Source organism: Podarcis melisellensis, assembly GCF_964234715.1.
Source record: "Podarcis melisellensis genome assembly, chromosome: 2".
Taxonomy (NCBI): Eukaryota; Metazoa; Chordata; class Lepidosauria; order Squamata; family Lacertidae; genus Podarcis; species Podarcis melisellensis.
Window position 1 is genome coordinate 45,964,466 of NC_138529.1, and position 23,040 is coordinate 45,987,505.

The window sequence follows — 23,040 nt, forward strand, 5'->3', positions numbered from 1 at the left end:
ATTCTGTAAGGATCTAAGTTTATCAATGTACACCAGTGGTGATGCACTGGTTAAAACACAGCACAAAACTGATGAACTACACATATGTCATCTATGAAATCAATTTTAGAAAGCAAAGCGAGACCATAGAACAAAAACAGAATGGTGGAAATCCACTCATTTAACCCCAGCCCCCGTCCCCAAACCCCAATACACCCAGAAATGATCTGGAATGGGGATAAAATTCAGTGTTTGAAACGAAGGAACTAATTGATCAAAATGAAAGGCTTCTTAGTTACATGGTCCGATTGCATAGTTCACCACAATCGTTGAGAGTTTGTGTTAGCAGCCAGGTTTGGATACTTGGCTACTGAATACTGATCTTGCAGTTATAGAAATTTGTTTAAAAGGTGGAGGGCACTTAGTTCAGTGGTAGAGCTTTGCACACAGAAGGTCCCAGGGTCAACCCACAACATCTCCAGGAGAACATTTCCAATCTAAATATATGTAAAACTGCTGCCAGACAGCATAGACAATGCTACGTAAGCTAGATGGACAAATGGCCTGACCCTATATAAGTCAGCTTTGTATTCTGAGTCAGAGAAGAACTTCTGAGTGAAATGGCACTCCATTTCTAATACAGCCAAGAATTATGCAGGGAACAAAGCTGGTACGGCCTAGTTCTTTGTGGGACTCTGAGTGTTCTTTGGAATATTTGTAAAATGGCTTGAACTGGCAGGACCAAGTGCTATTAATTGTTCCTGCAATCAGTCAAAAGAGCAAGATTTTGCCTGTTGTATGAAAAGCCAATCAGAGTTTCTTTGTGAAAGCTGATTATATATATTTTTTCAAACCGTAATCCAATTGTAAATCAAATATTGCTGATAAATGTTAGATAATCAGCAGAAGAAGGTTTGGCCAATCATATTTAACTCTGCATTTCATGTCTCAAGTTCCAAAATACTAAAATGTATTAGAAATCAGAAGTTGTATTAGATGATTAATTGTGAATCATTATTCTATCTCACTCAAGAAAAAGGATTTTCAGATAACTTTCTATAAACACTGCCCTCTTATATTGCATCCCCCCCCCCAAAAAATGGGTGTGCTGTTATGTATATTTTTCTGTATTTACAAAAAATGGACAAATTCATTTTTTGTGCTTCCTATAGATTTTTATGTACTTATTATGAATGTGACATTGAAGTTCTGTAGTTTTTATACTGTGCAGCAGTGGGGAGGTCGGGGAACATGTGCTGGGAAATGTTACTTTTAAAAAGTATTAAAAACAATGTTCTGACACTTTCCTGCACAATGAGGTCTTACATTAAGCATTTATGACAGCTACAAATTCACAGTATGGGTTTGATGCCATAATAAAAAAGAAAGAAAGAAATTGGGTCCAACTGAGATTTTACAACTGGAACAAAGTGTTGAAAATTTAAGACTTATCTCAAAATTCTCTATATCTACAACTAAGCTGCATATCAACTACATGAAACTCTTTCCAGGACAAAAAAGGGCTGGTAAATTGGAGCCTTCGGTTATGCCAAAAGACAAGCAACTTAAATGAAACGCAATCACCAAGGGTCAAAAATTTCTTTGGAGTTAATATCCTGAAATTAAAGAAGTTCATAAATGCCAATCCATTTATAATTCACTTTTTACATTAATTAAGATAGAACAGGCTTAGAGCCCCTTCAGCATTACAGTGCAAAAATCAGCAGTCTGGAGTGCAGGAGTTTTAGGATTTAGGATTACAGTGCTGTGTGGCATGTTGCACAGGGCTAGGAACAAGGACTATATGAACACCCCTTTTCACGATAGGCTATCTCAAATAGAAATGCATTGAAGTTTTTCCATTCATCTTGTGGGTCTTCGGAAATGTTCTGCAGCAATGCCTTTGATTAGGCATCAAGCTTCCAACTTTATTCAGATGTTTTACTTGCATAAATATGGCTAATTAGCTCCAGTTCTTTTCTTTTTCCAATGTGTAGACTTCTTTAATAGTGTGAGGATTGGATGGGGTGTTTGATAGCATTTCTTTAAGGGTATTTAGCAAAATAAATGAGCAAACTTGAATTCTTAGCTCTGCCAAATGGTGTCATTGAAATCTATGTCTGGAGCATAGCTCCAGGCTGTTGAAGGGAGAACATGTCGTTGTTATTTCTGACGATATCATCACCATCACCACCACCACCACCATCATAATTGAGGTTATATCCTACCCTTCCTCCCAAAGGAACCTAGGGTGGCAAACACACATGCAGTTTTAAAAAAATAAAATTACAAATAAAATTAAAACATATTTAAAACATCAAAACAATAAATCATGTAACCAAATCATGTCTCTGGATAGGCTCACCAATGTCAATGTTGTCTCCCCACTACAGTTTGTATACTACACAGCAGTCCGTGGCACTCTGATGTAGGGTGGACATTTATGCGCCACCTAAAAAGAAGATAGTTGGCACTGTATTTTTGTTCATATATTAATTATCATGGGGAAGAACTGGGCCCTCTGTGTATGCTCCATTTGTGATCCAGGTGCTAACAGTTGATGTACAACTTCAACCCTCCTGCTGCCTGTCCTCGTGCATTTTTTTACAATTAAACTGAGATTAGCATAGAGAAAGGGCACCTTCTATTAGACGACTGTGCTTTATAAGGTAGGACACCTGGCCACCTTACTCCTAAGCAAGGTAACTAGCTGGTGTTCTGAATTTTCTATCTTGGATAAGGGAAGTTGTATATTTTGAAGCTGATTTGTTTTTAACCTTCTCTTGAGTTTGTATTAGCACAACAGCACAGCTGGATACTGTGGTGGGGCAAAATGGAGCAAGGAATTGTAATTTGGCTGATATGGGTTTGCAGAAGGGTTTCAAAGTTATTAAGTTATTTTTTTACAGTTCTGTGTAGCACCTTTAAGACTAACCAGTATAGGCTGAATCCCAATACACATCATAGTCAGGATGAAAGCCTTATGAAATTCAACAGTGTTACTTGTGAATAGAAATTATTAGGAGTGTATAGTTACTGTGGTATAAACCCATTTCTCGCCATATGAGGTTATGTCAAAATAAGTTCAGGTGTAGTCCCTGCAGTGTTGAAATACATTCTCATGGAGGGCAATCCTACATAGGTAAAGGTAAAGGTACCCCTGCCCGTATGGGCCAGTCTTGCCAGACTCTGGGGTTGTGCGCCCATCTCACTTAAGAGGCCAGGGGCCAGCGCTGTCCAGAGACACTTCCGGGTCACGTGGCCAGCGTGACATCGCTGCTCTGGCGAGCCAGAGCCGCACACGGAAACGCCGTTTACCTTCCCGCTGGTAAGCGGTCCCTATTTATCTACTTGCACCCAGAGGTGCTTTCGAACTGCTAGGTTGGCAGGCGCTGGGACCGAGCAGCGGGAGCGCACCCCGCCGCAGGGATTCGAACCGCCGACCTTTCGATCGGCAAGTCCTAGGCGCTGAGGCTTTAACCCACAGCGCCCTGCGCAGAATTAAGCCTTGCTGATAGATAAGCATATAGGATTGCAGATTAAGTTTGACCTTTTTATGGTTCCACAAGTAACTTTTCAGCTATGTTGCAACCCAGAGAAATGAGTCACATGTATTTTATCATATTGTACACTTCAATAGCTTTTCATTGTGAAGCAGTTTTTTAAATCTGGAAATAAATAAAATAGATAATACTCTGCAGCAATCTTTGGGCACTGCAGCTGCTATTTTATAACACTTAACTTTGCACATCACTAATACATAGACACTGAGATTTATAAACAGGCTTCCTGTGTGTATGTGCCTCACTGAATTCAGTGGAACCTACTTCTGAATAGCCATGCTTAGCGTTGCACTGCCAGTAAACTAACTTGCTTGTCTTATTCTCAAGTAATATTACTTCCTTTTCTTCATTTGTTTTATGCTTAATGTATCTGTATTGTTAGTTAGAATACAGGAATTTAAGAAGAAGTCTTTTAATATGCTGGTTTCCACCCAGTAGTTTACAGGATAATTTAAAAGGTGTTTGTGGCCAATTCGCTGACTGTTAATTGTGTTCCAGGAAATGCTTTTATGTGCCAATTTGTATTGCAGTAGTGAGGCATGAGAACTACAGGCCCAAGAATTACCTCTGTTATCTGAACCTGCTTCCTGAAACATCAACAGGCACAGGGTTTTTTTTTTAAGTACTTCTCATTGTGTTCTGCTCTGCTGCGCCAGTTCAAAATGGCTTTCTGTCTCACTCCACTGGTTTCATGGAGGTGGGGATTGATCTGTGAATCTCTTGCATGATATGTTTGAAATATTTATCTGAGGTTGAGCTGTCAGGAGGTGTCCAACTCACTCATTACTAGGCAGCAGAGGGAGGCAATGCTGTCAGAAAGTTATCATTTTCACAAGATATAGCTCTGTTTTGATTTTTATGGACAGCAGGTTCTACGCTTTGCTAGACTTTGCTCCGGAAGAGCTAGTTACAGGGGACTTAATTGAAATACTGAAAATGTTGATGCAGTGCAGTAGTGGATTACACAGTAATGTAAAGTACCTGATTATCTTTAGAATCCACTTTTTTCCACCCTCTGCTTTTCTGCCTATTTTGTCCCTGTGTTTACCATCTCTGCTCCCTCTCCACCACTTCCCTTTTTTGTTTTTCTTCAGTGGGAATATGTCAGTAGTTGCAATGTCCAGTTTAATAATGGTTTGTGCATTGCTTCAATCAGAGTACTCTACTGATTTCCTTGGTACTATAGGGAGGAAAAAAAGAGAGAGAACAAGCTCTACAACAAGGTGCATTGAGGGAAATTGTTCTGGTAAGACCCTGTGCACCAGTAAACACCTTCCTTGCCTTCCTTACATCAATCATCAGGTTGGCTCTCCCACCGATTACTTAGTAAGGAGTAAAGCATCAAACAAAGCAAGACAGGTCAATTTCCCAGTTGTGTCCATCCATTCCTTTCCCATGCCACCCCTGAAATAGAACATTGCAGTCCATTTAGTGAGCACCCGCTGTTTAGACCCACTCCTTTCATTAAATGTGGAAACTGACCGGCATTTTTACATTATACAAACTGACTAAAATTGTATTTCTTAAATGTTTCTGGTGTTTCAAAATCATGTGATGCTGTTGTAGGAATTGGAATGTTATCTTTAGCTTAAATTACAATGTGCTGAGGCATTTATCATAAGTCCTATTTTGGGGTTGTGCAAGCATTTTTTAAAACCCTCTATATCCATTGAATTTGTGGCACTTTTTCAGTTTTAGTAAAGGACTGCTGATTGCATGTTATGAGATGTTGTAAACCTGCAACAGCCTTATTTTAAAATAATTCCATTCAAATAATGACACATGGGATGAAAGTGTTACCGAGCAAGGTGATTTAGATACAGTTCTTTCTTTGCGTATATTGTTTACTCTAGTGTGCTTGTAGAGTGAAAGTCTTGGCACTTCCAGTATTTTGATAATTTTATATTTGATTCTTTATGTCATTTGACAAAGTATGTTTACCCAAATGGGAAGGTTCCCAATTGTAAATTGCAAATGGTGAGACAGTCATATCATCTGAGGCTGCAATCCTATACTGACTTAGCTGTGTGTAAGCCACATTAAAACCAATAGGACTTAGTTCTGAGTAGACATGTATAGGGTTGCACTGCTACAAATATATCTTTCAATACCTCTGCTCTAAAATGATTAGGGGCAGAATCCATCTTAAAAGGGTACAAACAAGAACCAAAAAGTAGAACATAATACAGTACATGGGGGTAGCCCGGGGGGGGAGCTGCCTCCCCTAAATCAAATAAGTAAAAAGAACTAACCAACTGCATCACAGATAACCTGGTTCTGCCCCCCCCCCCAAATCATGATACAGTACAAATTTTCTGTAACTGAATAAGGTTGTGTACACATTAGCAGCTTAAACCACTGTGAGGTCATTCCCACCCCTACCGCTGCATTTCAAGTCATGTTTGCACACTTTTGTGCACAGCAGAGAGGCAGCAGGGATGTATTCATCTCATGTGCATTACCTGTTTGGTTTCCCCAGACTTGCAACACCCCTGAACTCCTATTCATGAAGCTGTCATCTGCACATGTGCAGTGGCTGTCTCAAATTGACAAACCTTAGCTTAACTGCAAAGTGAGTGTGGATTGTGTTAGCAAGTTGAATGGAAGCCATATCAAGCAGCAGTACTTCTCAGTAGCTAACATCACATAGATGTGACATCAAACACCAGCCATTAAAATATGAAACTCGCTACCATACATATTTAGAAGTGGCCATTAACTTGGATGGCTTTAAGGGGGATTTAGATAAATTAAAGAAGAAAAAGCTATCAGTGGCTACTAGGCATGAGGGGTATATATTGCCTCCAGTGTAAAAGGCAGGCAGTATGCTTTTGAATATCAGTTGCTGGGAATCATAACTGGAGAGAATAGCATGGCTGCTCTGCTCAGGTCCTCCTTGTAGGCTTCCGAAGGCATCTGGCTGGCCACTGTTAGAACACAAGAAGCTGGCCTAGATGGGCCTTTGATCTAACTGACCAGGACTTTTCATATGTTCTTTGAATGCCCTTAATAATGAGGAACACATTGGAAATACTAGGCTAGTGAAGGAATTAGAGCCTTTTGCATACAGTTCATTAGAATGATAGAGAAAATTGAAAACTTAGAAAAGGGGAAACTAGCCTTATCTCTTTTGAAAGGTGAGTGATCCTTCCTGTAATTTAGACATAAAATGAAACACTACTCCACCAATAGCTAACATGCATGAGAACCTCTAATGTGGCATCTGGGGAAGGGTATCACAGTGGCATGCTCTGACTCCAACCTTGAATATGCCAAGGCCAACATCTGCCACAATAATGTCGTATACATACTTATTCCGCCCAAATATATGTCTTGAAACTGCTTGGCTTCTTATACTAGTGCTGGCAATTGGTCTCATCCCATCTATTAAGTAGCAGCTGTTGACAGTGCTGCTCCAAAGCTGAGAGGGCTTTTTTCTTTAAGAAAGAGTGAGAAGGAGAAGAAGAAACTTTTTCATAAGGGAGAGCACATAGAGGCTTCCTTGGCCAACTCCTTCAGGGGCAGCAGGCCAGCAGCCCTATTCACCTAACACCAGCACAAACCTGCCCTGGAAGAAAAAGTGGACTGAGGGTTGGAAAGCTTTTCAGAGGGTAGCATGACAGAGCTTCCCAGAATTGTCCAACTTTCCTCTTGCAATGTGTTCTTATCATGACTGCAGGGAACTTTTTGCTCTTGGAACAGCTGTAGCAGGGGATAGGATCATGCTTCAAGTGAAAGTTCCTGAAATCTATTCATTGTTGCGGTTAGAATGGGGATACAAACCAATGTTAATAGGGTGGATTATTCACAAAGAGGGAGTCTTAAGGATTGCCCTCGATTGCTCTTAAGGGGCATTTTCAAACGACATTGCTCTTTTTCTTTCTTTTGCTGAATTTTAACTTCTTCTATTTTAATTAGGCTTTCCTTAGCACTCAGTTCAGTAAGGGAGCTGTGGGTGCATATCTGCGTATTTAATTTGTTGAACTCGGCAGTTACTAACGTTGTTAGATTAAAGAGCCAAAATGTTATGTATTCAATTATCCTGTTAAGGTAATGTTATTTGGTGTTACCAAGAAAGATTACTTGTAGAACTGACAGAATTTACTTACTGTTGCTTAATAGTGCAATCTCCTTGATGTCTTGGAGCAAGGTGCACTGTAAATCCTTTATTTTTATTTTCTTTCAAGGGCTGATCATTCAGTTAACTGTATAGAGCAGGGGAATGTGGTAGAATTAAGAGATCAAAAATACAGCTAGAGAAATTGTGTTGCACACTAGATATTGAAGAGAAGTTCACTCATGAAAGTTTACATTATAGTATCAGAAACAGACAATTTTGTGATGCACTGGGAAATTATGTGTGGCATGGAGAAGCTATTGTGTGGAAGCAGGGTTCAGAACATTTATACATTTATATTCCCTGTTATTGCATCATGAACTTCAGCAGAGTACATTGTGTTCCTTCCCAGACTGTCTGCCATCCAGGTATAGATCAGATCCAGACCTGCTTAGCTTTTGCAAGGTGGATGCATCATGTGCCCTCAGACCATGTGGTAATCATGTCTCTGTGGCAATCGCGCCTTGGATAATTGTGAAATTTGTTGGCCTTTTGGGGGAAGAGAACTGTGATAGGCCTTTATCAATAAATCCATCAATTAAATTTCTGTCCCACTCTCCCTTGAAGGAGCCAAGGGCAGGAAGCATGTGGAGATACCCCACTACTGCCACCACAATGTCAGGGGTCTCCATCCTGCTGCCTCATGTGTTTTTAAATTATTCTTGAATGTTAACAATGATTGTGACAGACACACTTCACCAGGGAAAGAATTCCACAAACAAGGAACTGCCTCCGAGAACATCCTATCTCAGGTCAGTGCCAACTGGGCAGCACCCAGCAGTGGCACCACCATTGATCTAAGTCTTTAGTGTCACTTTCTAAAAACTAGCCATTGAAAAAATACATTTCATGTGTGCCTCCCTACATGCAGCAATGTGCATGGAAGATGAAATAAATACCAAAAATATGTGGTTCAGCCATAGAAACTTAAATATCTTGAGATTCTTGGTACTAAATCCTATGTGGTCACTTTGTACTAGCAGAAGCACTTTTTTTGCCAAGTAAAGCACCTATTTTTATTTTTATTTTTTTTGGAAAATCTACCCTATCCAATGCAGAGTCCTCAAACTCCAAAAACCTTTGTCTGAGGTTTTGGTGTGTGGGTTGACTAGAACAATATAGAAAATAACATAGTGGGCTGCAGTTGGTAGGAAGGGGGATTTGGAAAAATGCATTGTCTTGCTTTATGGAAGCAGAGACACTTCTGCTAGCACTGAGACATCACTGAATACAACTTTAATCTCCAGAAGCATGGCAGGGCAGCTGTATTTTGTACAAAGCATCTTGTTTTCCTGATTGACCCCAAACTGCCCCCCCCCATTTGATAATAGTTAGCACTAAAGTGAATTCCTATTGAGTCACCCAGCTCAGATCCCACAAGGAGAAAATATAATCCTTTGACCACAGGAATCAATTACAGGAATTTTACTATCTCATTATTTTTCAAAAATAGATTTTTGCCAAACAATTTTCCCAATACCTTTAAAGTTTCTAATGCATTTAAATAAATTAAATAGGAGAATTAATCAAATAGTCAGGAATAATGAATAGCTTTAAAAGTTCTACTCAGTTGGAAATACTGAATTGCTTTGTATGAAATTTGGTATCAATAATAACCCAAATGCAGAAAACAAGTGAAAAGTGTTTTATAAGAGCCTATTAAGAAACATTGTGTGGGAAAATTCTACTAAGATAAAAGTAAATTTTGACACAGTGTGTCTGTAGGAAGTAATATTAACAATGGGCATATGCGAACATAGTTACAAATCAAAGAAACTGCCACTTTTTAGGCTATAGAAGGTAAAGCATTAAAGGTTTTGGTTTTTTTTAAGAGTGCTTTGTCAGTAGTGATATATAAGCACCTCAAATAGGTCATATTGTTCTGTGAGATTAGATGGAAATGAATTAAATCACAATGGCTAACTATTTCTATGAAAAGAGCTATGTGTGTGCATGTGTGAGTGAGTGTGCATACATGTGTGTCAAGGACAGCTCACAGATTTTTTAAAAGACCACTTCATTTTAGATAGATTTTTTTCTCTTGTGAAGTATGGGTTCTTCTAGGTATGTTGGTATATTACTACTGCTGCTAAGAATATGTTTCATCATCCTTAATCACATGGAATGATGACCTATGGCATGGATGGCCCCAGGACATACAATAGGTTTAAGATACCACTGCATATGAAGAAAATCTCTCCTAATCCTGAGAGGTGAGGGAACAGAAGTAAAACACCAGTGAGAAGCAAAACGAGGTATTGATCGGGTGTGGGGGTAGGGTAGGGAGCCAATAAAAAGTCCTATTAGCAGCAAAATTAAATGAGTGTATTATCCTACTGGGGATCATGTCATGACAAGGAAGTCTTAATAATTTCATAAGGAAATCCATCTCTGTGGCAAGCTGGTAAGGAAAGAACAAATACTGACCATTGGTTAGTATATTACAGAGCAAAAGCAAAGACCCCTCTAGTGCTAGGATTATACTATTGTAATAGTATTTATCTTTCTGCTTTGTAGAATTGTGTTGGGAAGCGTCAGAGAACAAGATTATTTTTATGATAGATATCTATCATCGTACTTGTGTATTAAACTTCTTTTTAAACCATTCAAAGATTGAACCTGAATGATGTACTCATAAGAAGGATTTTTATTTTAAAAGGCTGTTGGTGAAATTTAATATTTATCCCTATGCCCTCCAAAAAAAATATTTCAAAGAACATTGTGACTTTAAAATATCATTTCCAACATACCTTCTCTTGTGTGTTTTTATATTTAAAGAATACAAGGTACTTTTACTGTTTGTGATTTAAAATATATTTCAGTTCAATTGTTTCCGTATTATTTATAGCAATTACAGCTACATAGGTTCTACTGAAAGGTCAGGAAAGACCCCATAGATTATTTGAGCTGAAACATTTTAAATATATGGGAAAGCAGGAAAGTAAGGTACATCAAAAGATGTTAGCAAGAGCTGGTTATATTTAAAAACTACTCTAGTCCAATATATTCTAGGCAGAGCCAGCTCCAGGTTTAAGAGTACTCTTGGAAGAGCAGTTGCAATGCTGTGATGAGCACTGGCTTGAAGCTGTCATCTGAATTTCCCACAATGCCCACAATATAGCATCACTCTGGAGTATTGTGGGAAATGTAAATGGAAGACAGCCTCCAGACCCAGCAACCAAGTGCAGGAGGACCCTCCCTGAGCAGATGTCAGTTCAGTTGTGGGCCTTGCCACGATGCTAGGGCCCTGCCAGCTGCCCAAGGATGCCACAGGCTGGCAGCAAACCTGATTTTACATGAAAGGTATTCCTCAAGGTTAGGCATAAGAAACATTCATGTGAACGAAGATTTGATAACAAAGAGTCAGTGGGACTCAGTGCTGGGTGATCTTATGCATATTGTTGGAGAAATTCCATTTTGCTCCCAAGAAATTGTTGATAGGATCTAATACCCACTTACCTAGAAACTAATTAACGCCAACTTAATGCAATGGTTTGTTTGTTTGTTTGTTTGCCATTCACTCACCAAAATGGTTTCTAATCAGTTTTGAGTAGACATGTGTAGGATTGGACTGAGAGCTATGCTTTCAGTGGAATATAAGGGTTAATATCTCTGAATGGGGTCCAAGATTCTTTAAAAAAAAAGCTTTACAAGTTTTCTTTTATGTTATCTGAAGCAGAAAATCAACACTCAATAAGTGTGAACTTCTTGAATTACTTTTATATTGCCCACAAGACCTTGAAAAGCACAATTATGGCTGTACTTCTCTACACAGTTACCTGTGACTAAGTCTCACTTAACTCCATGGAATTTCTGAGTGTGTGTGTGTGTGAATGATTGTGCTGCAAGCAAAGGAAGTTTAAAAAACACATCAAATCCTGTCAAACTATCGTAGGCATATATTTAATTATTTTTGTACAATAAAGACAATTGAAATTTGTCATCTTCTGCTTGTATCTAACAATATTTGTGGAGTTGGTACTTGCTTAAAAATGTACCTGCTCTTGCAGTTCCTCTGGCCATGGAAAAGGAGAGGAAAGGAATTTGTGTACCAAAGCATGGAGTGGAGAAAGGGACATTTCAGAGATCCAGGGTGACCAGCCCAGGATGCAACCCCATTATTATGAAGCAGGAGGGGAACTGGGACTAAATTGTAAATTCCATTTCATTTCATTTATTAGCCTTATTAGCTGATTGTCACTTGAAGGTCTCCAAGCGACTAACAGAAAGAAAATAAAGATATATAATACATCTTACCATAGTGGAGGAAAGTGAGAGGAATCATATCATACATTAATATTTCATATAACATAACATCCATTGAAAAAAAATATTCAAATAATAAACAAAGCAATGCTCAGACCTACTAGTTAACAAATAAAGAAAAATAAACCAAACCTCAACCTCCCTCTAGTCCATTATGCTTGAGGATATTTACAGCAGCTTATTCTCTTGTATATATGCATCTATTGTAGGGTAGCCATGTGTCCTCTATTTATAGTCCTGTATTTTGAAAAGCTGTCAGAAAACAGTCTGTTTGAAGAGCTGTCTGGTTTCAAGATAAGAAACCCTAAAAAGGGAGTTCAGGGGCCTTTAAGTTGCAGCCGCCAGGACAGCATCTGAATAGCAGGCAGAGGAGACACACGGGTCAGCTGCTCAAAGGCTTCCCCACTAATGTGACATGTACTGTTTTTCAATTTAAGGTATAGCAATCATTTCAAATTTGAATATATGCATATTACCATATGCGTAACTTTATGCAAAGCAATGTTCTCTTTTGGCCTCTGTTTTAGCAATGTGTGAAGTGGCCATCCTGAACTATTGTCAAGATCTTGTGAGATCTACTGGAGCCAGTCAGAACCAGTGCTGGAGAGAACAAACAACATTCTGAACAGCATGTTGCTGGCCAAAGCCTTTTTCTAGAACAGAGAGTGTGTGCTCATGCTGTTAAACTACGCCTTGTAGAGAGAGGGAGGTGGTATGCTTCCCTATGTGATGGCATGCTCTTTCAAGATCTATCATTCTTTCTCAGCCGTACATGGAAATGCCAGAGATGAATGAGGGACCTTTTTCATGCAAGGCACGAGCTCGCTCTGCCACTGACCCACAACCCTTCCCTGAGAAGTACTCTTCTGCAATCCACATTTGTATGCTTGTGTTTCAAAATTTCAGTAATGCACAACTGTAATCGGCATAAAAAATACAATTTGTTACATTTCATAGCTGAGTGGGCATTTGAACCTGTTTATCTGACATCTAAGTCCGAGTCACTAGTGACCTGTGGCTCACAGCTTCTTGTATAAGCAGGTTCTCCTTTACATATCTGATCTTCTGGCCTCCAGTCAGAGTAAAATAAATTTTTAAAAGTTTAGTATGATTCCGTGATTTGCATTATTCTCCTTTGGTTTGCTTTATTAAATGTTGCAATGGGTCATAGCAAATATAAATGCTATCTTCTGTAGCTCATCACACATGGATCTTGAATTAACATCCCTTAACATTAGCAGAATCCACATTGTAGCTTCCAGCCATTAGCATTATAAAATCAACTTAAAATATATACCAGACTTATATATATTTCTCCCAAGGAGTCTCCCTGGTTTCCTGATATTAAGAGTCTTTAATTATTGAGCATTTGGTGTTGCATGTTGTTTACATCACAGGGAATGTTTTTGTTCTTCTAATAAGAGACTTCACATCATGTGGTGGGAGAGAAAAAGACTGTGTGCACATACACAAATCAGATGCAAATGCGGAGTACAAAGTAAACTAGCTTCATATCATTGCTCATAGTACACATTTTGTCAGTTTCTGTAGAATGCTGGTAGATAATTGGCCTGAGATGTAAAGGCTCATTCCACTGTTCAAGGAACAAAGAGAGACAGCTTTAGCCCACGAGGCCATATTTTGTGAAACGTACTCGTCCTTTCTCTTAATGAGCTGAAACACACTGCTATTCTCTCCGCTGTAAAAAATCAGTTGCCCTTTATTCTTCATGAGCTCTATGAGATATTCAGACTGATACCGTTTATTCTAGTCTTTATCATCTTATGGTAAAGTGGTCTTTCATACTATGAAGATAATATGTGCTGTCATCCTAACCAAATGGAAATAATGATAGTGCTCCAGGAAAATCTCTTGAGCCTAAACCAAAAAAACGGATACTTCCATGCAAAACTTTGCTCTGGCTTTAGTAAGATTTTGAGGCATCTTGTAAGAATGAGGACTCTTGCAACATGGTGCAACTTTCAGTATTACAGTCAAAGAGGGTGTAGAAGCAGATCACTGTTACTCATCTACAGGTGTTTTAAAAATAAGCAAAACTGAATCATATAGCCCTCCACAAAGGAATTCCATGTAAACAACAGTATAGGAAAGCTCTTGATAACAAAGTTTTATATTATGCTATTTTTCTATGGCACCACAGCAGTCTTGGAGGAGACAGTGTGACAGACATGATGGTATCTGACCTGATTCCTGAGATTTACGCAGAGCACTCTCATTACGCGCTCTCTCTCTCTCTCTCTCTCTCTCTCTCTCATCCTTCCTGTATACATGATAAATACTCAAAGAAAGCTAGAAAGGCAAGGACCATGCATCTCTGAGTCATTAGATGCATATTTGAGTTATTTTCCATCACAAGAAACTATATAATATATAAAGTTGTGTGTTCTGTTTGTTGCGGCCTGTCCTGGGATATTATAAAGGCACTTTCCTCAAATGGAAATGCCACTCATGCCCCATCATTTTTACTCAGAATTAGGAAGACATCCACTTTCCTCAAATGGAAAGTGGATGTCTTCCTAATTCTGAGTAAAAATGATGGGGCATGAGTGGCATTGTCTTAAATCAAGGATAGGGAACCTGTGTGGACATACAGTTCTTGCTGGCATACAGCTCCCATCATCCCAGCCCACTAACCATCCTGGGTGATGGGACCTATAGCTCAACAACACCAAGAGTGCCATAGACTCCCTACCCCTATTCTACGTATTAATAGCAAACTCATTTTCCAAGTGGGGGTAATTTTATAGCTAGATATGCAGAAGTGGGAGGTATCAGCAGACCCAAGAGAACTTGACAGTTTGCAGGCGTACTGAGGAGAGAGATAAGGGGTAGAGTGGAGAGAGTCTGACTGGAGTTCTCATTAAGCCAAAACCCAGCAGAGGGAAGGTGCTTCATGTAGCCATTGTACACACTGTTAGTTTTGTGTGTCTCTGTGTGCTTTTTTTTCTTTTCTTTTTTTAGAAGTCTATCTAAGGAATGTGAGAGGCTCACAGGCTTACAGGGCAAGTTGTGAGGCCTCGGTCTGTTTATTTTTATTTTTATTTTTATCTCCCACCTTTCTTTGAGCTCAAGGTGACATACATAGTTCTCCCCATTTTATTCTCACAACAACCCTGTGAATTAGAATAGGCTGAGAGTGAGTGACTTGAGGTCATATAGCGAGTTTCATAGCCGAGTAGGGATTTGAACTCTGGTCTCCCAGGTCTTAGTCTAACACACTGGCTCTATGCCCAACCAGTGCCCCAACAAGGAAATGTGGGACAGTATTCATTGGGATGGCAGCATGTAAGGTAACATGACTGTCCCTAATAAAGAACAGTAAAGTGAACAATCCTGTGGTTGTGCCTATTTTTGTGCAGGAAGAAAGGGACTAAGGTTATGGGCAGCTGTCCTTTTGATGTACCCCTGCTCACAAAACCCCAGCACCAAATTGACTTCATCTTATTCTAGAGGATGGGGGAATTCTCTCAAAGAGATTTTATGACATGCATGGGGAGGACAAGGAAGTTGTCCCATTATGAGAGACTGGATTTTGCCCAGAAAATGGGGCAGGAGGGAATGGAAAGATTTTTATCATGGGGAAAGGCATAGTTAGCTGGCTAGAACTCTGTATAAGAGCACTCAACTTATCTTTTGTGGCTCTCACTTATTTCACACTCTAGATAATAGAATGAAACAGGCAGGTAAACCATGAATAACTTTAGTGCAGTTAAATCTTCATGTACTTGACCTCTGACAATACCATGCTGACTTCCTTAAAACTTCCCTTATCTCATTTTTCTCTGGTTTTGTTTTGTTCTTGATCTTTTAGGATGTCTCAAGCACTTTTCATTGTACAACAGCCTTGGTTATTTTAGGGTTTTTTATCTTTTAGGAACTCTCACACATCTATTGTTTATATTGAGTCTTTGATATTCTAAGTTGAAAAACTAGCAGGTGACAGAAAAGCCTTTGCATTTTTAGGAAAACATTGACAACCTGCCAGAATAAAGGAACATAAACATTGTAAACTGCTGGTCTTCTCATCCATATCATTTTTACTATAAATTCCCTGGAATGCATGGCAAAAGACCCCCTCTCCCTTTCAGCATTCCCTGCAGGAAAGGTTATTATTATTATTATTACTACTATTATTATTATTATTATTATTATTATTATTATTATTTATACCCCGCCCATATGGCTGAGTTTCCCCAGCCACTCTGGGTGGCTTCCAACAAATATTAAAATACAATGGTCTGTTAAACATTAAAAGCTTCCCTAAACAGGCCTGCCTTCAGATGTCTTCTAAAAGTCTGGTAGTTGTTGTTCTCTGACATCTGGTAGGAGGGCATTCCACAGGATGGGCGGCACTACCAAGAAGGCCCTCTGCCTGGTTCCCTGTAGCTTTGCTTCTCGCAGTGAGGAAACCGGCAGAAGGCCCTCGGTGCTAGACTTCAGCGTCCGGGCAGAACGATGGGGGTGGAGACACTCCTTCAGGTATACTGGACCGAGGCAGTTTAGGGCTTTAAAGGTCAACACCAACACTTTGAATTGTGCTCAGAAATGTACTGGGAGCCAATGTAGGTCTTTCGAGATCAGTGCTATGTGGTCTCAGTGGCCACCCCCAGTCACCAGTCTAGCTTCCGCATTCTGGATTAGTTTTAGTTTCCGGGTCACCTTCAAAGGTAGCCCCACGTAGAGCTCATTGCAGTAGTCCATGTGGGAGATAACTAGAGGATGCACCACTCTGGCAAGACAGTCTGTGGACAGGTAGGGTCTCAGCCTGCATACCAGATGGAGCTGGTAGACAGATGCCCTGGATACAGAATTGACCTGCGCCTCTATGGACAGCTGTGAGTTCAAAATGACTCCCAGGCTGCACACCTGGTCCTTCAGGGGACAGTTACACCATTCAGGACCAGGGAGTCCTCCACACCTGCCCACCTCCTGTCCCCCCAAAACAGTACTTCTGTCTTGTCACAAGTCAACCTCAATCTGTTAGCCACCATCCATCCTCCAAACGCCTTCCGACATTCACACAGGACCTTTCTGTGCAAATGGTTTGATTTGATTAATTTACTTCACTAATCTATTTTTATTCTTTGAAATGACTTTCACAGTTGGACAGCCTGGATATAGGAAAGGCTCATAAGCAGGGAGTGTAGGTGCCCATGGAGATCATCTCAACATATATGAGGAGCTAAATATTCAGAGAACTTAGCAGTTTTGCAAGACTCCATGATGGATAAGGGCCTCACCCAACAGAGTCTGCTAAGTGCTATGGCAGAAAGATTGTGAGGACAAAGTGGGGTGGAGGCAATGCCAGACCCATTCCTATGCAGTTAACCCCACTTCCCTTTTACACGTGCCTTAATTTGATGTAATAGTTTACATGTTTCATTGTAGTTGTACAATCTACAACTGTACAATGAAACACACACACAGTTTTTGATTGTCTATTTTGCTGCCCTTTTGCACTCTTTAGTAATGAGGAAATGTGAGGACAGGAGAACTACTTTGATTTCACATATATTTTAGCTTGATTGCCATTTTATTAATTTCCAGTAATTTGCTCTTGTGTAGCAAATATCAGCACATGCAACCAAATATTCACCACAAAGTACTGTGAAAAGTAACCTACCTCATAGGGTTCTTGTGAAAATAAAATGGGGAAGAAGAAACGCATGAATGCCACCTTGAGCTCCTTGGAGTTTAGGTGGGATGTTGGTTGGTTGGTTGGTTGGTTGGTTGGTCGGTCAGTCAGTCAGTCAGTTAAAACAATTACTGCTACTTCCTAGAGGAGGAAGAAACGTGGTGGTGGTGGTAAGTGACTCCCTGCTGAGGGGGAAAGAGGCAGCATTGTGTGGAGGTAACAGGATGTCCCAGGAGGTGTGCTGTCTTCCAGGTGCAAAGATTCCTTCCTTCTGATTCATGCAGGTAAAAATGATAAAGCCAGACACAGCCTTCAACATATAGCAAAGAACTATGAGACTCTGGGCAGGAAGCTGAAGGGCTTTGGGTTGCAGGTGGTTTTTTTAATCACTCCTTCCTATTGAAGACTGTGGCCCAGAAAGAACAAGGACAATACTGGGGGAAATTCCTCTATGAATTTTTAATGCATTGGTTTGTGCAAAACAAAAATCAGAGTGTGGTGAATATTCTTTAAATGAAATTTCTGATCCTAAGGTGGCATCTGATTGACTTCTGTGAGAACAGAATGCTGGACTAGATGAGCCACTGGTCTGATCCCATTGGGCTCCTCTTAGGTTATTTATGTCCCATTGCGGTTCTGAAATGTACCAGATGTCATGGGTTAACTTTAGCTCAAAAAAAAGCAACTCTTTTCAAATCACCTGTACAGTGGTACCTCAGATTACATACGCTTCAGGTTACATACACTTCAGGTTACAGACTCCGCTAACCCAGAAATAGTGCTTCAGGTTAATAACTTTACTTCAGGATGAGAACAGAAATCGTGCTCTGGTGGCACGGCGGCAGCAGGAGGCCCCATTACCTAAAGTGGTGTTTCAGGTTAAGAACGGTTTCAGGTTAAGAACGGACCTACAGAACGAATTAAATACTTAACCCGAGGTACCACCGTAATAAATGGCTATCTCATTTTCTCATTCATGTTAGCTACCATCCATATTGACTCCAAGTTTGTCGCTTTCTCCATCCAAATCTCAGTGACATCCAAAACAGCAACACTGGATTCACCATCATATCACACTATATTTTTTTGCAAATAATCAGTAACTGGCTGTCAGAAACATGGGCTTAGTTTCATAGAATTCCTAATTTTGTGCATTAGCTGTAATACTTCAGTGCTGCTGATGGAGGTCACTTTACTGATTGTCCTTCCCATCCAAGCAAGCTTTTCCATATAGATAACCCACATGTCTGAAAGATGATCTGGCATGCTACTTTTCTACATGGGGGAAGCATTTTGTGCGCATTAGGAAGAGCGTTCTGTCATCTGTGCCCACACCTGGCGTCTGGAGTGACACAGCCAAAACACCACTTTACCAACTCAGTGATACTTTGTCTCTAGCCATCCTCTAGCATTCATGGATGAAAATCGATAGAGTGACCCATTAACAGTAATTTCTGTCCATTTAGATCCATTGTGCTCAGGACTCCCTTGTTCGAGTCATTACACTTCCACCAGAACCAATGCTTTTCATCATTGCTTCATTAGTTCAGCATACAAAATAGTTTTGTTCCATAGTCCCAAGAGCTGGGTAGATTTATTAACCAACTAGGTTTCTGTTATTGGGCTGTTTTTCAGTGTGAGCAGCAGAATGAACTGCAAAACATAGAGTGGAAAACTCAAAAGATGATTCCAGCTCTAAAGATGAGAAAACTGCTATAGTTTGTCAGAAACGATTTGTGCAATAAGCGTAAGACATTTATGAGAAATTAGAAAAAACATTAATGTTTGTATACATTTATTGCTCTCCTCCTTTTTGATATCAAAAGTTGGTATCCAGTTCTATTGCAAAAAAAAATATAATAACCCCCCAAATTATCATAAATAGCAGTAACTATGGCAATAGCTTATGTTTTCCACCACTTATTGTGAAAGAAATTGGCTTGGATCTGGAGATGTCTTGCATGAGAAGAAAACCAGTTGCCCTCTGACAATGCAGCCTTGTCAAGTTCTTGCAGGGAGACCAGCAGTAGGCGTATCCAAGCCAATTACAGTCAGAGCCACCCACTGACTGATGATAAGATGGCAGACAAGTGAGGGCTGGCAATTGTCTGAGATTGGTGCGGCAACCATCCATTTGCCCTGAAATGGATCAGCCTTTACTTAATTTCCCAATGCTTCTGCAGCCTCCATGCCTTGTTGTGCAGAGAGCTTTTAATTTTTCTCTGTTGGTAGTTTTTTTGGTTATTGTTACTGATTGATCTTAATAGATTGTTATGTACTGCCCTGGGAATATTTGAGCCCGTAAGCACTCAGGAGCCATTTGGGGGGGCAATGCAAGGAGGTCTCATGGCAGGAGGGGAGGAGCCAGGAAAGCTCTATTGTGCAGACAAAGTTCCAATCTTGTCAGGATCCAGCCTGTCTTACACAGAATTTATTTGTAACTGTATTATGGAGTCCTCTATCTTTTTGAACTAAAAGAAGGCGTGAGCATTCATTTTATGGAAAATGGGGGGTTAAATAAATATTTTATAGAATCCATGCACTAAAACAAATGAGTTCTGGGTGGTCATGCATGCGTTTTCTCTATTTTTGTTAGCAGCAGCCAGGCTACTTTAGGATTACAAGGAGGATGGGGGTGGAGAGAGTATTTTTAGTTCAGTCTCTTTTTAGTTGAAGTCCTGGATACCATTTGCTGTTCACCCAAAGAAAAAGGCCCAGAGGGATTCTAAAGGCTCTGGGGACCAATGAATAAAACCAGCAATGCTATTGAGCCTTAGGATAAAGAAGCTCCCGAGAGAATGTCTAACCAAGCTAGTTAGAAAAGTTTATTAAAGCTACATTCCTAACCCCACATACCTGGGAGTAAACCCAGTTGAGTTCAATAGGACTTACTCAGTTTCTGAGAAGACATGGTTAGGATTGTCCTGTAAGTCACAGCCCTACCCTAGGTTTTCCCTGCCACTTTAGCCTTTGATAATATTTTTGAGGCAAAAGAATATTCCAGATGTTGCTGAACTACCACTCCTTTAATCCCTAGCCAGTAGTCACGTTTCTTAAGACTATTCGGAGTTGTAGTTCACAATATCTGGAGGGTCAAAGGTTCCCGACATCTGCTTTGAGACATCTAGGAAGAGGTCTTTTTTTAAAAAAAGACTTTATCCCACAGTGCTCAAGAATGAACAAAACCTAACCTATGAATCCAGAGAATCTATGAGAAATATAAATATTAAAGATGAAAATTCTGTTGAATAGTAAATTGATTATAATGGGAACATTGCTTCTTTTGTAAAAACATACAGTTTTGAGTGCCAAATTTATTTTCAAGCTGCATAACAGACAAAAGCCTACTAGAACAGAAGGCAATTGTAAAGAAATTGTTCTTATGATTAGTATGAGCCAACAGAACTCCTGCTACGAAGTGGTGCTATGTGTAAGAAAAGGAGGAAAAGTCTGTTCATGATATTGAGCAGAAATGAATCAGCACTTTTACCTGCAGGTTCGACACATTTAAAACACATTTTACTGGCTAATTAATTATACATTACTAAGCTATAACAATGACATCATATTCCTATTGATTGCAAGAAAAACCCTTTAGAACTCAATACCTGGATGAATTTCATTTTGCCACGTTGTTTCTGTCATAAAGTTTTAGAACTGCAGTTTAAAATAAAAGATGAGTTAATAGGATAGAAGGAAGGGATTGTTCCTTTTTCCTAGCTGTATGTCAGATGTGTCTGAAATCTGCATACCTCAGATTTACCTGTGGTGCAGTGAAGGGTGGTGCAGATTACAAAACCTGGCGTCGTTCTGCATCTTCCTAGAGCTGCCCTTATACTTCTTTTAGAATAATCTGTTGAGGTAAGGTCAGTGAGAAAAGGTTGACAGAGTGTAGTGTGACTAAATGTATACCTTCAAAGCTGCATTGTGTGAGCAAAAGAAACAAAACCACTTCTGCTTGGACAAATCAGCCCAACTGAAATCACCCATTTTCTCTGGGTGCCGCCAGGTGACATGTTGTCCCACACTTTCCAGCACATTTCCCCATCACTTTCCTTATCGCAAGAAGTCTGATCTTTGGGGAGAGCAGGTTTGCCGTGCACATGTTATCCACAGTGTATATCCATTCTGCACCCAGTGCTTTTTATATAAAAATGAGGTCCCAGTACTCATAGCTTGATAAAATGTAAAATGCCCGTGTCCCCCGTTCCTACACCCCTCCCCATTTTTCAGTTGAGTTTGTGATGAACTTTTAATTTAAAAGGGGGGATGATCTAAAATAGTTGTTTGACAAGATAATAATTTCATTGGTGTAGAAAATAAAAAAGTTGCTAGAGAAGAAAGGCAGAAAGACCTTATAGTTATAATACCATAATCCTACTACTTATATCCCCACTAACCCAGTAGAGCCGTAACAGGCAGGAAACATTTATTTATTGCTTTTTAAAAACACACCTTTGATTCCCTTCCTGAAACAGATCCCATTGATCCATTGGTAAAGTTCCAAATCCCCACCAACCATACCTTTGTTGTGCCTGAATACTCACCCTTCTCCTCTCCATTGTTTGCAAAATTGTTTTTTGCAATAACAAATTCCCATTAAATCCTTTTTGAGTGGTATGCCTTTGTTCCGATATGCCTAACTTTCTCTGGAGTACGCCCTGACATCAGGCACTACCTAGCCATTTATTTTTAACTCCCTCAAGATGAGGGCATTAACTTCTAAAATTGGACTATGGGAGCAAGTATTTTCTCTTCCAGCTTCAACTTTTTAAAATATTAATGTTCGAATAACTACATACCAGTTTGTTGAGAAATCCAAACTGCTTAGTAATTAATCCTTGCTACTGTACCACCCACTTTCAGTGCTATATAAACTCTGTTTAAATATAGAATGGGTGGCTACATAAGTTAAACAGCAACAGAAAACCAGTAATGAAGCCAAATTGAATAACAATACAGCAGCACTCCTAAGCAGCTGAAAACTAACATAAATGGCCATGTAGCAAACAGAAACTGAGGTGCCTCCACCCAAAAAAGCTTGGCTGTCACAGAGCTTCTGCTGTCCCCTCCCCCATAGTCTTGCAAAGCTGGGATCCGGGGAGGGTGGTGGCGCCTGCCCACCCATGCTAGGGAGAGCCCGGGGAGCCGACGTGGATGTCAGAGAACTGGACTTTCTGACAGGCAGAGAAGAAACAGATACAGTGGCAGGAGAGAGAGAATTCCTAAGGGAGGGTGGAGAGGCAGTTAGCCACAGGAATTCAACCTTTGTACACAGAGAGCAGGAATTCAGTTGCAAAGCTCAGATAATGACATAGACACAGAAATGGGGGGGGGGGGTGCAAGCACACACACACACCGATCTCGTAGACTCACAATATTAGCCGAGAAGTGTGAAATGGACAGGAAGAGAAGGTGGGGTTTTTCCTGTTGGGGGAAAAGCAGCGGAGCTCAGTTCC

At 40.0% G+C, this 23,040-nt stretch overlaps 1 long non-coding RNA gene across 1 annotated transcript; it reads right to left on the reverse strand.

The window, feature by feature from the left end:
- Nucleotides 1–18,117: 18,117 nt before the first annotated feature.
- LOC309363144 lies at nt 18,118–22,336 on the reverse strand. Its single transcript, XR_014165272.1, has 3 exons — nt 22,129–22,336; nt 21,345–21,434; nt 18,118–18,217 (listed from the first exon to the last, which is right to left on the reverse strand). It is a non-coding gene; the product is annotated as an uncharacterized lncRNA (long non-coding RNA).
- Between the last annotated feature and the right edge of the window lie 704 nt (nt 22,337–23,040).